At 36.3% G+C, this 20,425-nt stretch overlaps 1 pseudogene; it reads right to left on the bottom strand.

The window, feature by feature from the left end:
• The window catches only part of LOC129401997 (uncharacterized), a 54,043-nt pseudogene extending 34,952 nt beyond the window's left edge, over positions 1–19,091 (bottom strand).
• Between the last annotated feature and the right edge of the window lie 1,334 nt (positions 19,092–20,425).

Raw genomic sequence — 20,425 nt, 5'->3', positions numbered from 1 at the left:
ATTCAAAAACCTATGATCTAAAATTCCAAGATTTTCTAGTGAATAGAAGAATAGAAATTCTTACCACCTATGAAAGCAGAGCCATGGGTATTAATAATTATGAAAATTGCAGATCAATATTCATGACTGGCATCAATTTAATTATTGCCAACATATAGAGTGAATTCAATAACATCAGAAGTATCATAAACCACATTGAATGATAGTATTCATAGCATGATCTAAGAATGATTCCATTGTATAAGCCAATGAAAGTGATAAAGTACAAAAAATAAATAAAATTTATAATAATAGAACAAGTTGAAACATTCAACATTCATTAATGATAACATATCTCAGCAAAATAGGGATAGAAGAAAATACCTCATTGTTGTAAAGACAATATACTATAATACCACAGCTATCATCAGTGCCAAATCCTAACACTCTTTCCTCTGAGATCAGAGACATGACAGAAATACCCATACCCACCACAATTATTCAATATAGCTTTAGAAGGCTTAATCACATAAATTAAGCTAGGGAAAAAATCAAAGGCATTCAAAATTTAAAAGAATGACATAAATTGTCACTGTTTGAAAGGAGCATTACAAATACATAGAAGACATCACGGACTGCTAGAAAGCATAGAAATTTTATGACAAGTGTAAAATAGAAGGCTGAGAAATCAACACATGCAAGTCTTGAATTTCTGTATGCAAACAGAAAGCTAGAGGAGAAAGAGACTTAAAAGAATCATTTACAATTTTTATCCAAAATAGTCAGTACATGGGTCTCAAATAAAATAGGTGAAAGACATATACAAAATGCAATTTGTCACTTCAAATAATTAAAAAAGAATGAGGAAATTGAAATAAAAGACATTCCAAGTTCATTGATTAGAAAAATTAATGCTATTAGAAATGACCGACTACCAGAAACATCATATAGATCTTGTGTAATTCCTATACAATATCCACGGCCAGAGAGAGAGTACAGTGGATAGTGTGTTTGCCTTACATGAAGCTGACCCACATTTGATAGCCAGCACCCTGTACGGTCTCCTGAGCCCTCAAGGAGTGATATTTGAGTGCAGAGCCAGGAGTAAGTCCTGAGTACCACAAGGTGTGGCCAAAAAGTTCATTTTTCAAGGTCATAAACAAATATTATTGAAATGTATATGGAACTATAGAATTCCAGACATAACCTATGAAATTCTTAGAAAAAAATAAACAAGGAGACATTAAATTTCCTGGGCTTTACACTATGCTATGCAAATATATTATATATAATGATTGACACATTATATGCTACTTAATATACTCTATGCCTATATATTTATACATAATATTAAATGATGTATATCACATAACATGTAACATAAATTAAAAGTCAAATGTCATATATTATGTAATAATATAATGTTACAAATTTATTGTTTTGTGTACTTTGTTATTCTTATTGCGCATATATTTTATACGTAAAATAATTAATTACAGAACTCCAGCAGCTTCAAACTGCAGAATCCAATCATTGCCAAGCTCACAGCCAACCTTCACAGTACTCAGGACAAGACCCTCATGCATGAGAATAAATCCTCTGACAAACTCAGATAAGTGAGTTTTGTGACTGAAGCCTCCAGGCTTGCAGGGAGTCGGGAATGGGCACCCTTCCCCCATCATCCTGTGCTTCCAGGTGCCTGGCAGTCATGCCCACGAACTGCCTCTGAGGCTGTATAAGCTCGTTAATAGCAATGATCCAGAGATTCACAAATAAATCTCAGAAGAGGGCAATATGTTTCAGAGATGCCACCAGACCTCCAAACCATCATCCAGTAATCCTATAGAAACATCTCATACTTTATGTCACCAAGAATGGGTTGTAAAGTAGGGAGTTTGCCTTGCATACAGCTGACCCAGTTTTAATTCCTCCATCCTTCTCAGAGAGCCTGGCAAGCTACTGAGAGCTTCCCGCCTGCACAGCAGAGCCTGGCAAGCTACCTGTGATGTATTCGATATGCCAAAAACAGTAACAACAAGTCAAGTCTCACAATGGAGACATTAATGGTGCCTGCTCAAGCAAATAGATGAACAATGGGATGACAGTGATACAAAGATACACACACACACACACATACACACACACACATACACACACACACACACACACACACACACACACATATATATATATATATATATATATATATATATATATTAGCACATAAGGCTCAACCTGTAACAACATGTTAGTGATCTCTTATACAGGGCTTAATGGTTTCAAGGTGAAATACAATAATTCTCACATATTTTCTTCTAAGGAAATCATTTGGATCATTTTTAGTGGATTATTTATAATAAGTGATACAAAATAAATTATTTAGCAACTTCCATTAGAGCAGGACTGGGTGGTGGGAAAATTTGAAAATATGGTGATGGGACTGGTGTTGAAATATTGAATATAATAAATGATTCTGAATAACTTTATAAAAATAAAATTTAAAAGGTCTACAAACTATACATCACAAAAATCACTATTTAATATAAAACTAATTTTATAAGTATAGTATGTTCAACATTCTAAAATATTTATTTCTATTATATGCAATTAAAATGTAAAATATTATAGCAACACATTTCAAGTATCTTTAATATAAATTTATGAGGTACCACATTTTATTTTAGGCTGTATCGGTTTGTTAGTATGTTAATCCATTTTTCAGTTGTTTTTCTTTTCCATAATTTTATTTGTGATATTTACTTTGTTTAATTATGATTATTTGATTTATGCAAAATAATATTCTGTCTAGTGACTATATATTTGTTTTTCTTACTGTATAGAGTCCAAGAGGTGTATAATACATAAATGTTATTCTAGTATAAATGTATAAGGTCTGAAATCTAGATGCTATTCTCACATAATATTGAAAACCTACTTAATTGAAATTGAGATGAATTTCTTTTTTCATGTCCGCATTTCTTCCTAGATGTTTTTCTGTTTTATTCCCTACTTTGTAAGAGAACTAACTCTGTAAAAGAACAGTGCCATGTCAGACCTTTAGCTTGTGACACAGAGTAGGTGTTAAGGAAAACTCACGGAGAAAAGATGGATTGGCAGAGAAAGCTAACTGATTAAAATCAGGAGGATTTATAGGAAAAGGAAGGATAAAATCGAGGGATTTCTGGCTTGCTAACAAGAAGTGAGTTTCTTTCAGCAAAACCAAACCAAATTGCTGACCTGAAATCAATGACTAGAATATCATATGACACAATCACAGACACCTATATCAGATTAAAAAGTTACACATTCAATTCATACCATGGATATTTCATGCCAGTTGCAAGTCACAATATAAATTCAGAGCATTCTATGATACTCATGTTTATTGATACAAATCGTTTTTATTGCTGAAAATGTTTGGGACTAAATATATTTGTTGTTCATGGTCCACATCAGGCTGTGAGCAAGGCTTACTAACTATACTTAGCAAATATACCTTACTAACTATACTATCTCTTCATCACCCCGACCCCTGAATTTAATACTTTCAACTGTTAGTATTATTTTTTTCCTTATTTCAACTATGTAAATATGTAAACATGAATTTAGATATTACTGTTGCTCAAATGCTTTTCCTGATAAAATTAAGACAATAAATTGGGCATTTTCCTTGCACGCAGCCGGCCCAGGATCGATTCCTCTGTCCCTCTCGGAGAGCCTGGCAAGCTATCAAGAGTATCTAGCCCACACAGCAGAGCCTGGCAAGCTCCCCAGGGCATATTCTATATGCCAAAAACAGTAACAGATCTCACAATGGAGACGTTACTGCTGCTCGCTTGAGCAAATCGATGAGCAATGGAATGACAGTGACAGTGACAGAACAGTTGAAGGTAGGGAAAGGGCTGGGGAGCAATTGCATTGCATACGGAGTTCAATGCCCTGTGCTCCATGCCACTCTATGGAATTGGATCGTTCCTGAGATCACAGGCAGTACCCCTCAGCTCTGTGTCCCTCCATCAAACAAAGCATATACATGCAAAAATTGCATACACATTGCAAATAAAATCATTTATGAAATAGCTGGGGGAAATTGCAGTTGAGATACACTCATATATTTAATTAAAAGACAATTATCTCAAGTTATAGACAGCACTCTTAGAAATATGTATACAACTAGAGTAACATGCAAAATCATAATTGTATAATCACATATTTGAAAAAAACACTAAAGATAACGAGAGACATTTCACTAGAATAATTTAATATTTTCTTGAAAAAGCACTTTTCCCCTTTATTAAATTTTGATCTAACAGAAAATTGGCTCCAAGAAACTAAAAATGCCTCTTCCTTTCTGCTCAGATGAAAGCTACTTCCTTCTGATCCATTAGGGAAGAAAGACACTTGCACTAAATTATTCTGTCCTTTGTTTCAATACTGTTCAATACAAAGTTTCCGCATCTAAAGGGAAAGAGAAAAATAGTTTTGTGATTTTTAAAAAATAATCTGGGTATAATATTAAAATGGAGAAGTATTATTGCATTGAAAATATTAGGGAAGAGTCGTCAAAAGCTACTTTTATTTCACTAAACTATCACAAAGATCTAAAATAATAAAAGAGCTATTATTTTTTTTCAGTTCAGAAGAGCAATAATTTTAGAGAATAGCTCTAGTATTATCGCACCTACCATAGAAATTATAGAAATCATCTGAAAATAGAAATCATCTGAAATTGCAGTGTTACAAATTTCTTCTAATAGATCTCAATATAGATTTAGGACAATTAATGGAAAAGTGGTTGTTTTCTTGCTTAAAGCAGTTTTGTTCTCCAAAAATAAAGTAATTGAACAGCTTTTTTTAAAAATTTTTTTTAATGTAGGGCTAAAGGGGCAGATGCAGTATTTAGGTCACATACACACATACACACACTTACACACACACATGCACATACTCACACATACACACACATGTTCAGGGCTTTTTAAATCCAGGTAGACCTTTCATAAGGCAAGCTCTTATCTCTTATACTTTCTCTCTGGCTCAATGGGATGTTTTCAGAGAGGATTCCTAAACTCTTTTGAGGAGGAGTATACATAATACATGTATATTAAAATAAAAATAGCATTTCAAATATGGAGAAATTTCGAGAAATAGATACAATTTTTCAAAAGAAGAAAACACTAAATTTATTGTTTTAGGTATCTTTGTGAACAAAGTGATAAAGAAGTTTGAAGCCAATACCGATACTAAAGTACTCACAATTATGATCATATTACTAATATAAATGTTTTAATTAGACAAGAATAAAAGTAAGTCCTTAAAAGTATTAAAAACTGATGCATTACAGCAAAGGAACAATTGATTATATTTAAAAAGTAGTTAAATAATACTAGCATTCATAGAAGATTTTATTTGATGTGGTAGGAGTATACATCTCAGAGTCTGGTTACTCATAAATTTTTTCACATGATTCCAATATGATAGAATTTTATCTAAGACCCTTCTACTTTTAAATTTGAATGAAAAAGTTAAATTAAATATGCAAATTAAAACCAGGTAAACTGAGATTTCATATCAGACCCTTCTGCTTTTAAATTTGAATTTTAAAGGGACATCAATTTGTAAATTCAAACCAGTTTAAATAATTTTTAAACAAACAAACATATTTTAAAGAAAGAAATAAAATTGTGGGAAAGTTGTGACCCATGCTTATGGAAAATAACTAATATTTAACATACACAAGGAATTCATGGAACTCAATGAAAGGAAAATAACTCCAAACAAGACAGAAACAGGATTATAGAATATTACAGTAGTTAGGACAATTTTCTTGAAAGCAGTGAACACAGATTCGATCCCTAGCACCTAGGTGTGTCTCCCATTTCCCTACACACTCTACTATCACTCTGGCCACATCATGTTTTTCAAGTGTTTGAATTTATTTGTTTAACAGAGAGAAAAGAAATCATCCAAAATCACACTTGCTATAAATTTCTTCTAATAGATCTGAAAATAGATTTAAAAATATCAAGGGAAAACTGGTTGTTTTCTTCTTTAAAACAGTTTTGCTCACCAAAAATAAAGTAATTGGTTAGTTTTTTTCTGTTTTAATTGCCTGGTGGGCTGGAGCGATAGCACAGCGGTTAGGTGTTCGCCTTTCACGTGGCCGACCAGAGTTCGATTCCCTTGTCCCTCTCGGAGAGCCCGGCAAGCTACCGAGAGTATTGAGCCCACACAGCAGAGCCTGGCAAGCTACCTGTTCGTATTGGATATGCCAAAAACAGTAACAATAAGTTACTGGTGCCCGCTCGAACAAATCGATGACAGTGACAGTGATTGCCTGGCAAGCCCCCTGTGTCTTACTCAATATGCCAAAAATCGTAACAATGATGGTCCTCATTACCCTGACCCTGAAAAAGCCCCCAGTATACCACCTGGCTACACTAGCACGCGACAGGGTCAGATGGAGACTTTCCTGGTGCCCACTCGAGCAAATTGATGAACAACGGAATGACAGTGATGCAGTGATACAGTGATTAAGGAGTAAAGGGGGTAGGTGCAGTGTTTAGGCCACATACAACCGTGCTCAGGGCTTTTTAAACCCAGGGAGATCTTGTTCAAGGCACATTCCTAATTCCTATGCTATCTCTTTGACCCAATGGCATGTTTTCGGAAAGAATTTCTAAGCTCTTTTGAGGAGGAGAACACAAAAAGTACAGTCATGTAAAATAGGTTCCAAATCTCTTCAAAGATAAAAAATAAAATATCGGCTTGCTCTACTCTACAGAAAGATACTTTTTCTTGTTAATTCCAGTTCAAAACCAACAAATGTGCCTAAAAAGTTTATCTACAGGGGCTAGAGCGATAGCACAGCGGGTAGGGCGTTTGCCTTGCACGCGGCCGACCTGGGTTCTAATCCCAGCATCCCATATGGTCCCCTGAGCACCACCAGGGGTAATTCCTAAGTGAAGAGCCAGGAGTAACCCCTGTGCATCGCTGGGTGTGACCCAAAAACCAAAAAAAAACCAAAAAAAAAAAAGAAGCTTATCTACAATAATCTATGTTCAAATATACTTTTAATTTATCAGATAAATCAAAATAAATTTAACTTTATGCATATTTAACTTAGAAACATGGTTTTATATTTAATATATATTACGGACAATAAATTAATAATCATTACTTAATATAAATATTGGAATTTTACAAAAGTGATTTTTTAGAAGGCAAGGAAGGAGGAGGAAAAATACCCTCCTTGGGTGAAAACTCTGCTGCAGGCATACAACTAATCTACGTTCCATCTCCTTGCTGACACTGCATAACGTGGGGTGACTATAATACCTTGGAGACAAACTCAGGCAGTTTTATAAAATCTCCTCTTATGATGAATTGCCTCTACATTTGCATTTCCTCACACATAGAACGTTTTTCTCCCTCGAGCTATGATTAACTTCAAATGCTTTTTATGTTTTCTCTTGTTTAGCCAGAATATTAGAAATTACCATATGTCTGTGAAAAGAAAACTAATTTGTCTCCTATTAGATTTTTCCAGCTATGGAAAATAAGCCACCTGGTCAAAATGGTATGTCAACGGGAGTTTGCTTTGGATTGCAGGATGGTGAGTTAGAACTCCTTTCATGATTTCCTCCAGGCAATCCTAAACTTGAACTTCTGAAAAAGAAAGGCATTCTTTCTATCCATAAAGTGGTGCATTTTATTTGACTTGATAGCATCATATATCAATAAACAGATAACAAAAAGCATGGAGCAATCGAAAGGTCAAGTGTTATATTTTCTCATTGTATTCCACATACTTTCTCATTATACATTCATTGATCTCATTTTCCTCTCTGGGTCCTCCATACAAATATTTTGTGCAGTTATTTTCTTTTCTTTTGTGGTCATAACCCAGCCTTGTGCTCCTGCCTCTGCACTCAAGAATTACTCCTGGCTGTGCTCAGGGATCATATGCCATAGTGAATGCGGGAGTGGAGGAAGAGAGAAATGAGGGATGGGGGATGGGGGGAGGGGAGGGATAGAACACATGTCTGCTGCATTCAAGGCAAATGACCTACCTGCAATACTATCACTCTGGCCTATGGGCACAGTTATTTTTACAGTGTGCTTCTCACCTTAGTTTACTTTTTTCCATGCACTAGTACTTGGTACGTTTTCCTCCACAGGTACAAGAGAGTGTTGACATCAATAAAAGTTTGGCAAATATGCTTAAGATTTAAAGTATATAAACAAGGCCTCCTTGGATTCCCAATACTGTAAGTTGAAAGAAATCTAAAGATTCTTGTGAAATTCTAGGTCTATATGAGCCTAAATGCAAAATGAATAATCAGAAATTCAATACAAATTCAGATCAGATTATTTAATGGAAAGAGTAGTAACTAACATTTTATGTTTTCTATTCTAAATGTTTGTGAGAAATCATGCTCCTAACAAAAACCTCAAGGTTTGAATAGTTCCCTGGGCAAAACACTTTAGGCCTTTTAGAACTTAATCAGGCAAGCAGAGAAGTACCCCAGGAAAGAGCAAAATAACACAGTTTAGGGTATTTAAATGTAGAGGTCAGTAGAGATAAGGAGAGAATAAGAAATTGTCACAGATACACTCTATACTTTAAGGGTGATTACTGATTGGCTATGTGAAATATTGCAGGCTCTGATTTCCATGCACCTTCTGAAATTTGATGTGCTTACTCTTTAATATCTTTAGCAACTGAAAACTTGCTATTGGGAGACAAGCTGGGGACCTCATTGGACTAAACGTGCAGCTGATGAACTCACTAAAGGGTGCCCAGGAGATCTGAAAATTTGAGCAGTACTTAAATGTTTGTCCCCTTCTGTGTTTGTCTGGCTCATCCTCTGTGACGGACCCACACTGGACAGGATGTCAAACGACTCAAATCAATTGACTTTTGGTGATAAATTTCCACAGAAAGTTGATCTTATGTACTATGCTCAATTTCCAAACATAGTTCCAAGTACTGGGAATTATACACATGTGAGGCTGGAGCGATAGCACAGCGGTTGGGCATTCGCCTTTCACATGGCCAACCCGAGTTCGATTCCTCCGCCCCTCTTGGAGAGCCCAGCAAGCTACCGAGAGTATCGAGCCTGAGAGGCAGAGCCTGGCAAGCTACCTGTTCTTATTGGATATGCCAAAAACAGTAACAATAAGTCTCCCAACGAGAGATGTTACTGATGCCCGCTCAAAAAAATCGATGAGCAAAGGGATGACAGTGATACACATGTATCAATTTACACAACTGTATATACTTTAAGGGTACAATATAAAGCTTCGCCAAAGAACAAATTAACATACCTGACCCAAGGCTACAAAAACAATATCCTCCACAATACATCAGACCCCCATTCTGTCTTTTATACCAACACCCCCATCCCAGCAATCACAAGTCTATATATGTCAGTCACTGTCACTGTCAGTGTCATCCTGTTGCTCATTGATTTGCTTGAGCCGGCACCAGTAATGTTTCCATTGTGAGACTTGTTGTTACTGTTTTTGGCATATCGAATATGCCAGGCTCTGCCGTGCGGGCAAGATACTCTCCCTAGTGATACCCGCTATGCTATCACTCCAGCCCATATATGTCAGTAATTGTTAATAAAGTTTTCTCATAAGTATTAAGATTTTCACTTGAGAATTGTCATAATAATTTATAAGTGAAAAAGATCTTAAGTCCTGAGTTTTATAAATTTTGCCAATTGAATAACTATAAACTCAGGTTTCAATGACTCAAGATATATAGATTGGAAGTAAATATATAAAACAGACAAATTCTGTTACCTTGGAAATAGAAGTTTTTGTTTTTCTTTTTTGGGTCACACTCAATGATGCTTAGGGGTTACTCCTGGCTCTATATTCAGGAATTACTCCTGGCAGTGCTTAGGGTCCATATGGGATGCCGGGGATTGAAGCAGGGTCAGCTGTGTGCAAGGCAAACACCCTCCCCGCTGTACTATCACTCTGGCCCCAGACATACGAATTTTTGACTGCTTAATTGACAGTAGAAAAAGTTAAGAAAGCATATAAATATTATTAAAGGGGTCATTAAGTTTACATTTTAAAATACACTGTAGCGTCGGTTATTCTTATCTGAGAATGTTGTGAGAGTCCTAATTTAATCCAATTTGAGATAAATTATGTGTTAAAAAGTATGATCCTTTTCTTATGAGACACATATGAGTTTGGTAAAACTTAATAAATGCCATGGAGAATAAATTACTGTACCTAATTGCTCTCACCAGGATTATTTATCATAATTTCTTTCAGTATGTGAAAGGGAAATGTTTATTAGGTCTATGAAAATGCAAAATGGTGCAAACCATCTGTTTTACTGCAAGAACAAGTTTACCACAATCTTAGCAAGTTCCAGATCCGTTTTCACAATCATTTTCTTATTGATCAGTAAGTGGCCTTATGCATTTAATATCCCCTACAAAAATCATGGGCTGGAGCGATAGCACAGTGAGGAGGGTGTTTGCCTTGCATGTGACCGACCCAGGTTTGATTCCTTCATCCCTCTCAGAGAGCCCGGCCAGCTACCAAGAGTATCCCACCCACACAACAGAGCTTGGCAAGCTACACGTGGCTTATTCAATATGCCAAAAACAGTAACAAGTCTCACAATGGAGACATTACTGGTGCCCACTCGAGCAAATCGATGAGCAACAGTATGACAGTGGCAGTGACAGTGACAAAAATCACAGCTAAGGGTTGGAGAGATAGTCCAGTGGGTAAGATTTTGTTGCATGAAGTAGATACGAGTGTTATCCCTGGAACCAGAGTGTGAGCCCTACCAGGAGTAATCCCTGAGTACACAGCCAGGAGCAAGCCCTGAGATTTGCCTGGTGTGTCCCAAAAATAAATAATTACAGTGCAGATTTTTTCTTAATGAAGTTCTGAAACCTTTTATTTTATTTTAAATACCTGAGTCAAGTATCTGAAAGGGAACTTAAGATATTCTTCAAAGAAATTAAGATATCATAAATCAAGAACTAGTTGTGGTTCTTGGTGGTGGAATATGTGCACTGGTGAAGGGATGTTTGAGCATTATGTAACTGAGACTTAAGCCTGAAAGATTTGCAACTTTCCACATGGTGATTCAATAAAAATAAATAAATAAATAAATAAATAAATGTGGATTAAAAAAATTTTTAAAAATTAAAAAAAAAAAAAGAATTTACCCTTGGAGCAAACAGCTTATATGAACCTCTAGTTTCATCCATTATCAGAGACATGAATGAGGAAGCCAACCAGAAGGAAAAGAGCTGATTTGTTCTCCTGGTGATGGTCTTTTCTTCTAAATTTCTTCTGTTCTGATCAGCTGACAGGTTCTCCTCTGCCCCTAAATAAACTTGTATTTCAAAAATAAAAATAAAAAATAAAATACAATAAAGATCTTAAGGAACATCTTAAATAAATAAATAAATAAATATTTTGAAACTACCTGAAATAGTTTCAATGCAGAATCATAAAGTTTTTATGCAATTTTATATTGCTAATTTCTAATACAGGGATATACTCTGAGAAAAATTTTTATACCTTAAAGTTATTGTTTTCTTAAACGTGATTATTATTGATGCATTGTCAATCAAACTCAAGTACATTTTACTTATTTACTTTTAATTTTTCCCACTGCAGCACACCTGCAACATTTTAATTTAAAGATATGTTAATGAAATATTGGCAGAAAATATGATATATTCTGTTAGAAAAAAGAAAGAAAATTTCAATATGCTTTTTAATCTAGAGCATGCAAATTGTATAAAGTGAGGGAATTTGTTATTTTTTCTCAGCATACTTGCAGCTTATACGTATCGATCTTTGTAGACATATAATAAATCATTTCCAAATAAAGGTCTATGCCTTCATAGTTTAAATGATAACAATGCACAACTGCTAATATTTACAGTTGTATGTATGTATGTTCCATATTAAGAAAAGAGTAGATGGTTCCACCTCTAAAAATAAATCTGCAAACTTGAGTCAACTTGTCAGAATTTTTAGTTATAAAAATTTTGAATTTTCCTCAGTTCAATCCTTCAAAGAAATTGATATTAAATTATTATATAGTTCGGTGTGGGAGAATAAAAACCACACTTTACACAAATAAAAGCACTAAAAAATAATTTCATTTGTTCACATATTTCTTGCTTTTTAAAATAAAGAGATTATAAATTAAGGCAAAACCCAATGCGAAAACCAAATAATATATTTTGAAATATTTATTATTACTTAGACTTTCATATTAGGATAATTTATGTGCTGAGGAAGTGTTTCTGAGCTTTCTGAACCTTGGGCACTAGCAAGAGTTTTCAATTTTAGTATGGAGATATTTTGTTGTATGTGAGAAAGAAGATGTGTCAGCTAGTAAAGTTACTTGAAAATAACTCAATTATTTTTCAGGTTTGTTGTTGTTGTTGTTGTTGTTGTTGTTGTTGGAGAGAGGTTAACTAGAGCTACATCTGGTGCTGTTGATATGCAACTCCTGGATCTGCCCTCAGAAGTCTTTCTTGGCTCAGGGGATCCTGCTGGCTGAAGATTAAATCAGGTTGGTTGTATGTAAGACAAGCACCTTGATTCCTGCCCTGTCTCTCCAGTCTTAAACTGTATGTTTCTTTACTAAACATCTGTCTGAAATATTAGATGTCCTCAGATTTTCATTTTATTTAGAAAAATCCAAAAATCCTTACTTCGGTCTGTGATCCTGAATCTATGATATATATCTCAATTTTCTCTGTTGTTTTCCCCTCTTCTCACCTTTGCGTTGACATTTTTATTTCTACGATACTCTTCACTAACCTGTGTGCCATTGCCTAAAGTACATTTCTCCACACACACACATGTGAGATTCACACTACTTCATAGGAGGTTCCAGTCAAATGTTATCTCTGCAGAAAGGACTTATTTTATGACTATTTTATATTTTGGGAGCATCTTAATTATCTTAATTGAATGACCACCCGGTACACAGTTAACAAGTTGTTTATGATTTGGTTTCAGTCATACAATGATCCAACACCCATCTCTTAATGAGTGCACATTTCCCACACCAATATCCCCAGTTTGCAATACAGATACTGAAAGGTGCTCATGTATATACCTTTGCCTACTTTTAACACTCAGTTCTTATCCAGAGTTATCATTTCCAACTATTATTGCTGTAGTGGTCCCTTCTCTAACCTAAGTGTCCTCCACCTCCTTACATACTGTGACAATTTTCCAATTGTGGACCAGTTCTTCTGCCCCCTGTTTTTTCTGTTCTTGGATATTAGTCTCACACTATGTATTCTTTTTATATCTACAAAAAATACAGTAATTATGTCATGATCCAGTATAAGGGTCTCTAAAATCACCATCTGATTAGCAGTTGGGCGAACGCCTTTCACGTGGCCAACCCGAGTTTGATTCCTCCGCCCCTCTCAGAGAGGCCGGCTAGCTACCGAGAGTATCGAGCCCGAGCAGCAGAGCCTGGCAAGCTACCCGTGCGTATTTGATATGCCATAAGCAATAACAATAAGTTTCTCAATGAGAGATGCTACTGGTGCCCGCTCAAACAAATCGATGAGCAATGGGATGACAGTGATTAACAATAATCCTGATTTCATGTATCTATGCCTATATACACACAGATGACATACATACATACCTCTGCCAGCAAAATATAAATCACAAGTTTAAAAATTGGAAAATTCACTGATGAATCTTGAGCATATAAAATTATTCCTGGCACAAAGAAATCTAAAAGTACTTATCAAAGTAATACATACTGAAAAATGTTAAAAATTGAGTTTTCATACAATAATGTGTACTTTCTGTTGGATTATCAATTAATATATGTATGTGTGTTTAATTCATTTCTATTTTTCAAAGAATACATGTAACTTATTCAAAATAATTTGTAAATTAGTGGAGATAGTATTCTGTCCATTATGATTATGGCAATGGAAAATTCAATAAAACTCGCTATCAGTTTACAGAAACAAAAAATATAGAGAATGAATTGTTTAAGATATTTAAACTATGCTAGTTACATTGATTAAGTTAACTAAAGGGACACTTCTATCTTCACATCTGAAGAACCTTCATAAATATAGCTAGAACAAGCATTTATATGTTTTACAATATTACATTCATTTAAAGCTTGATAACTAAAACAATATATGCAAGTATTATCAAATTTTTATATTTATATGGTATTTTATAAACTTTGTCTTTGAATTTTCAGGAATACAAGGAGATTTTTCTAGACAAGTGTTTTCTCTGTGTGAAAATATTTGCTTAGTTTCTCCTAACCTACCTCTCTGTGGTATTGTATCTGTAGTGTAAATCATTAGGACTTTGTTTAAACATACCATTCTAAATTCAACTGTGGCTTGATATTAAAAACAGTAAAATATAAGAATCTTGTGGTTTGAAGTTTGTCTTGCAGTAGCTTTTCATGTACATTTCAATATTTGCTTGCTCTACTATTTAAATATTTAACATGCAATATTCACAACTTAAATGTTATTTCAATGTTTTGTTAAATAGTTCTGTTAACATTTCACTATATAATATTATCATAATACACTAAGACATTCTCACCAACATCCATACCAACTCTTGTCCTTAATCTTTGTGATATATGCCATTAACACTTTCTTAGGATGTGTATCATTGCTGTTTTACTTATATTTTACTAAAAAATAAATGAAAATAAACACTTTTTCATATGTCTATTAGCCATCTGTATATCTTTTTTGAGGAAATGTGTGTGCATCTCTGCTCCTAATTTTTGGTTGAGGTTATTGTTTTTTTATTTTTGGTGATTTTGAGCCTTGTGATTATTTTATAAATCTTTGATATTTGTCCTATATCATGTATGTAAATATTTTATTCCATTCAGTTAAGTGTATTTTTGGCTCTTTTTTGGCCCACTAATTAAAAAAATTTAATATGCAACACTTGCACATTTTAATTTTAATTATTTTGGGGTTTGGAGTTTAATAATTGAAGACTCCTCTACACATTTACTGTAGATGTCTTATGCATTCAATGATTCTGGTCTAATATCTCAAGATAGTAATCTGCTTTGAGATATCTTTATTGAATGGTGTTATAACAACTCATATTGCTAACTATTGATGAATGAATCAGTGTAAACTTATATATACAGATGATAAAATATTATGCAGCTATGAAAAAATATGAAGTTGTGCAGATTGCTACGGTGTGAATAAAATTGGAGGGTATTATGCTTCAGAAAATAATTCAGAGTGAGAAGGATAAATGCTGGATGATTTCAATTATGAGTGAAATATAGAGTCAAATAAGAGCGTAGACAGCAGAGAACAATGATTGATTAGTTGGTATTAGAATACAGAACCAATTATCAAACAGTGGGGGAAGAGGGGGAAAGGAAAGACCAGAACACTAGAGATGGAGAGATAGTGGCAGAGGGTCACAGACCATTTTGCTGTTATAGTCATTTTTTGTGTATAGTCATTTTTATGTTAATACCATAAACTTTAACACCATCAAAACTACCAATACTATAATTAACACATTTTTAAATGATATGTAAACTTAAACCTACTTTTAACTTAGTTCATGCTACTACTTTTAAAATTAATTAAAGTGGGCTGCAGGGATATTACTGCAGTAAATGGCCTTGCATGCAACTGAATGTGTTTGTTTGTCTGACATGGTTCCTCAGTCACAGATAGTGGTTAGTCCTGAGCACAGAGCAAGGACTAATTAAAGCAAGTCAAATAAAATTCACTTTTTCTGGTTCATTGTCAACACAACAGTCTTAGAACTGAGACAAAATATCAGCCACAAGTACTTCTCTATAATAGTGGGTTAAAAGTATGTAACAGTATTGGTGTACTTAATCAGTACTTTTAATAAAAAAAAATCAAAATATTTGAATATTTGTTATTGATAATTATCTAAGGGCTGGAGTGATAGTGCAGCGGGTAGAGTGTTTGCCTTGCACATGGCTGCCCCGCTCAGAGAGCACGGCAAGCTACCGAGATTATCTTGCCTGCACAGCAGAGGTGGACAAGCTACCTGTGGCATATTCCATATACCAAAAATAGTAGCAACAAGTCTCACAATGGAGACGTTGCTGATGCCCTCTCAAGCAAATCAATGTGCAACAGGATACAGTGACAGTGATATATATATATAATTATATATGCATATATATTAGACTTTGTAGTAGCCTTATATAGTATAATAACCTTAGAAAGAAATATACATATGTACACAATGGAGTACTTACTTCTTATAAGAAATTGTTAAATTTTTACATAAATGAAACCAGAGGGGTCATGTGAGGTGAAATAAATAAGAAGGAAATGGAAGAATGGAAGATGAAGTTATTCCTATTTTGGCTTTAAAGAAACAAAGCAAAGAACAAAGCCAAACTAAAATGCACACGGAAACTGAATTCTGTACTGAGGTTAACAGAAAGGGAGAGAGAAAGCTCTCTAAGCAGAGCTGGTTGGTGTGGATTTGAGACTTTGAAAGTGGGGGTGGTTTGGAAGTATGTGTCATACTTTGTCTTACATATTATTACAATAAGTAAACTTTGTTTAAAACTAGTTTTATTATCAATAATAGTGAGTTTTTTTTTGAAATATTGAATGTATTCAAAGTAAAGTGAAATTTACTAGTTACACAAGCGGGGTGGGGGGCTGGGGAGGCAGGGGCGAGGGGACGTATGCTGTGATTCTTGGTGGTGGAATATGTGCAGTGGTGAAGGGATGGGTGTTCGAGCATTGTATAACTGAGACTTAAACCTGAAAGCGTTGTAACTTTCCACATGGTGATTCAATAAAAAAATAAATTAAAAAAAAAACTAGTTTTGTTAATGGTCTAATGTGTCTTCTGTTGGTGATAAATACCTGAGTTTTCAAATACAAAATCACTCGTATCATTTCTATCACTTATCATCCCATTGCTCATTGATTTGCTTGAGCGGGCACCAGTAATATCTCCATTCACCCCTGTTCATGTGCTAGTGTAGCCCAATGGCATCTGCTTGTTCCAGGAAGACAAAGAGCATCAAACCGTTTGTTCAGGGTCTTGGCGAAGAAGTCTGACCATCTCTTAGGTGGACGGCCAGATGTTCTTTTGATGTCCCATGGAATCCAGTTGGTAATGGCTCTAGTCCATGGTGGTCATCTCCAAATCAACATTATTCAGAAGGCTCATCTGATTTTCAATGCCTTGGCAAACAAGACAGCATCCCTGATTCTCGATCTTCAGTGGAGGTCGGAACGCCGGATTCTTTCTCTCACTTGAGTGAAATGTGATATTCCAACCATAGCTCTTTTGATTCCTCTTTGAGTTACCATCCTGTTAGCGTTAGAATAGAGTTCTCATCCTGTTTTAATGAGGCCCAGGTCTCTGAGGCATATGTTACTGCAGGAAGAACAATGGAGTCGAAATGATGTGCCTAGAACTAGAGGTTCTTCCTCCTTTAAACAAACTCTTTGACACTCTTGAAGGCGTTCCACACCACTATCTTCCACCTGCGCAGCTCAGGTGCCAGATCATTTGTGAAGTTGATATTCTAACTAGGTACACACAGCTGCTGCAGTTGGAGATGTTTGTTCCATTGAGAGGAATGGAACATCAGACAAACATCAGACACTAGTCCGTTTTTTTTTTTCTTTTTGGGTCACACCTGGCAATGCTCAGGGTTACTCCTGGCTCTGTACTCAGGAATTACTCCTGGCACTGCTCAGGGAACCATATGGGATGCTGGGAATCAAACCTGGGTCGGCCGCATGCAAGGCAAATGCCCTACCCGCTGTACTATCACTCCAGCCCCTAGTCCGTTTCTTATGAGCATTTACTTTGTGAGATTCAGCTGCAATCAGTCCTTTTTCACACTCACGGTCAAAGTCAGCCAGCATTTGTGCCTCTTGGCTAATGTTTGGTGTTATTTGAATGATGTCATCAATGAAGTGGAGGTGGTGTCTATCTCCACTCAAATTTCTCCACATTCCAGTCGTTGCATGATGTTCTCGGGGGTGGCACTGAAGAGTTTTGGTGAAATGATATCGCTCTGCTGATCTTTACGTTAATGATCACTTCCTTGTAGAATGGTGAGATCCTGGTGGTGAATCTGTAATACAATGCATGTAGGATCCTGATGTACTTTTGTATGCCCTGTTTGGCTAGGGCTTTGATGACCGCTTCAGTCTCAGTTTTTAGAACCCAGGTCAACCACGTGCAAGGCAAACACCCTACCCTCTGTGCTATGGCTCCAGCCCAAGGAAGTATACAAGGTACTTAAGTTTTTGTACTATGAAGAGATTCTGATAACCTGCTGATGAGTCACCCAGATTCTTTAATGTATATAAAGAAACTGAGAAAAATATTTAGCTTTAGGTGATGTGATTAATTCATTCCACAGGAAGAGACAGGTTAAAGGGAATATGGGACTGCATTAAGGTAGGAGGATCTGTCCACCGAGATGTGACCCCAGTGTCCCACACGTGTGGCCTCTCCGCAGCTGCACGAGCATGATTCCAGAGGCCAGATAAACTACTTTTGGTACCGGCAGCTTCTTGCAGAAATCTCTCTAGACTATGAACTAAACTGAGGCCCCATGCCTGCCCAGGAGGAGAAAGGTTGTTCTCTCGTGCCTTTTCCTTGCGAGTGGGGTGGAGGGGAGCGAAGGGTGTGGCGACCACCAGCTTATGAGGACCACTAATGAGAGGTACGAGCTTGCAATGATCCAATTTTTGCCAGAAATTTCCCTGGACTTAGTTACTAAAATACAGAAATACAAAACTGACGTTGTCTGGACCAGTTGTTGTATGCGTCTTTAGGGACAAAATGGCACGTTGGATTTCAAAAGGGAGGATGTTGGGAATGACATATCTATCCTGCAGAATTTGCTTTATGGGCAAGTGGATGTGGCTGTTGAAGAGCTCTGAGTAGAAGCCGTAAATAATCCTCTCCATTGCCTTTTTGGAAGATGTGATAGATCTATCAGGACGTTGGAGGGCAGTCATCTTGGTCTTGCAGTTGGCAAAGGACAGGCGAGTGCTACAAATACTTTTCCCTGCTTCTGCCACATCTGCCAACACTGATGCTCTTCTTTCTTTGAGATCTTCCTTTATCGCTTCTCTGCACAGCTTTGTGAGCTTGGGCATTATCTTGTGGTTGCCTGAGGCTCGTGCCAAACCACATTGGTGAATGACCTCAAGAGTTTCCAAAGACAGGCATCTGTTTGTGGCTTTCCCACTCTGCATTCTTCACGCAGTCATGAATGTGCTGAACCATTTGATCGTATTCCTTGTCGATGTTGTCAACGACAGCATCTTCCCACGTTGCCGTGCAATAGTGCCAAAGAACTTCCAATTGGTGGTCATTCTGAGAGTGCTCTTCTTAAATTTAAACTTTGCAGACCTTACTCCCCGCTCTGTGAAGTAGAATTTTGCACAAAGGATACGGTGGTCTGATCCCATTTGGAATATTTGGACAGCAGCAACATCAGTCAGGCAAAACCTTCAATTGAAAATGATGTGGTCAGTTTTGTTGTGGAACTGTCGACTGGGAGACTTCCATGTCCAGCGTTTAGATTCGGCCTTCTGGAACTGTCAGTTACCATGGATGGTCTTGGTCGACATGATGAACTCAGACAATCTCTCACCCTGATCATTCCATTCTAGGCCAGGGATCTCATTGTGGAGTTCTTCGAGCAACATTCCCAGTCCTATCCTAGCACTGAAATCACCAAAAATGATCTTGTAGAAGGTGTGGTCTTCTTTAGAGAACTTCTACAGCTCCATGTAGAACTTCAAAATTTCTTCTCCATTGTAGTTGGATGTTGGTGCGTAGATGAGGAAGATAGAAACTGCCGGCAGTGAGCCACATCTATTCAAGCTTAATTGTCTGATTCAGGTTGTTAGGCATTCGAATGAATCAATGTTCATGGCTAAGTTCATGTTGACAAGGACACCGATGCCACCAATACCTCTGTTTTCACATGTTCCGAGGAACAGTTCTTCTCCAGTGTCAAAAATGTTCTAATAACACCAAACATTAGCCAAATGGCACGAATGCTGGCTGACTTTGACTATGAGTGTGGAAAGGTCAGTCTGCAGCTGAATCTCACCTTGTCGATGTTGTCATGAAAAACGAACTAGTCCTTGACGTTCCATTTGCTCTCAACGGAACAAACATCTCCGAATGCAGCAGTTATATGTACCTGGGTCAAGAACTCAACATGAGGAACGACATGGAGCCAGAACTGCGCAGGAGGAAGAGAGCAGCGTGGATCACCTTCAAGAGCATCGAAGAAGTAGTTAATAGGATGAAGAACCCCCGGCTCCGGGCAAATGTTTTTCACTCAACAGTCCTTCCTACACTAATGTACGGCTCAGAGTCCTGGGCCCTATGAAGACAGGAT

Source organism: Sorex araneus, chromosome 2 (genome assembly GCF_027595985.1).
Source record: "Sorex araneus isolate mSorAra2 chromosome 2, mSorAra2.pri, whole genome shotgun sequence".
NCBI lineage: Eukaryota > Metazoa > Chordata > Mammalia > Eulipotyphla > Soricidae > Sorex > Sorex araneus.
Note: the sequence above shows the minus strand (reverse complement) of the source record. Positions and strands in the feature narration are given on the sequence as shown.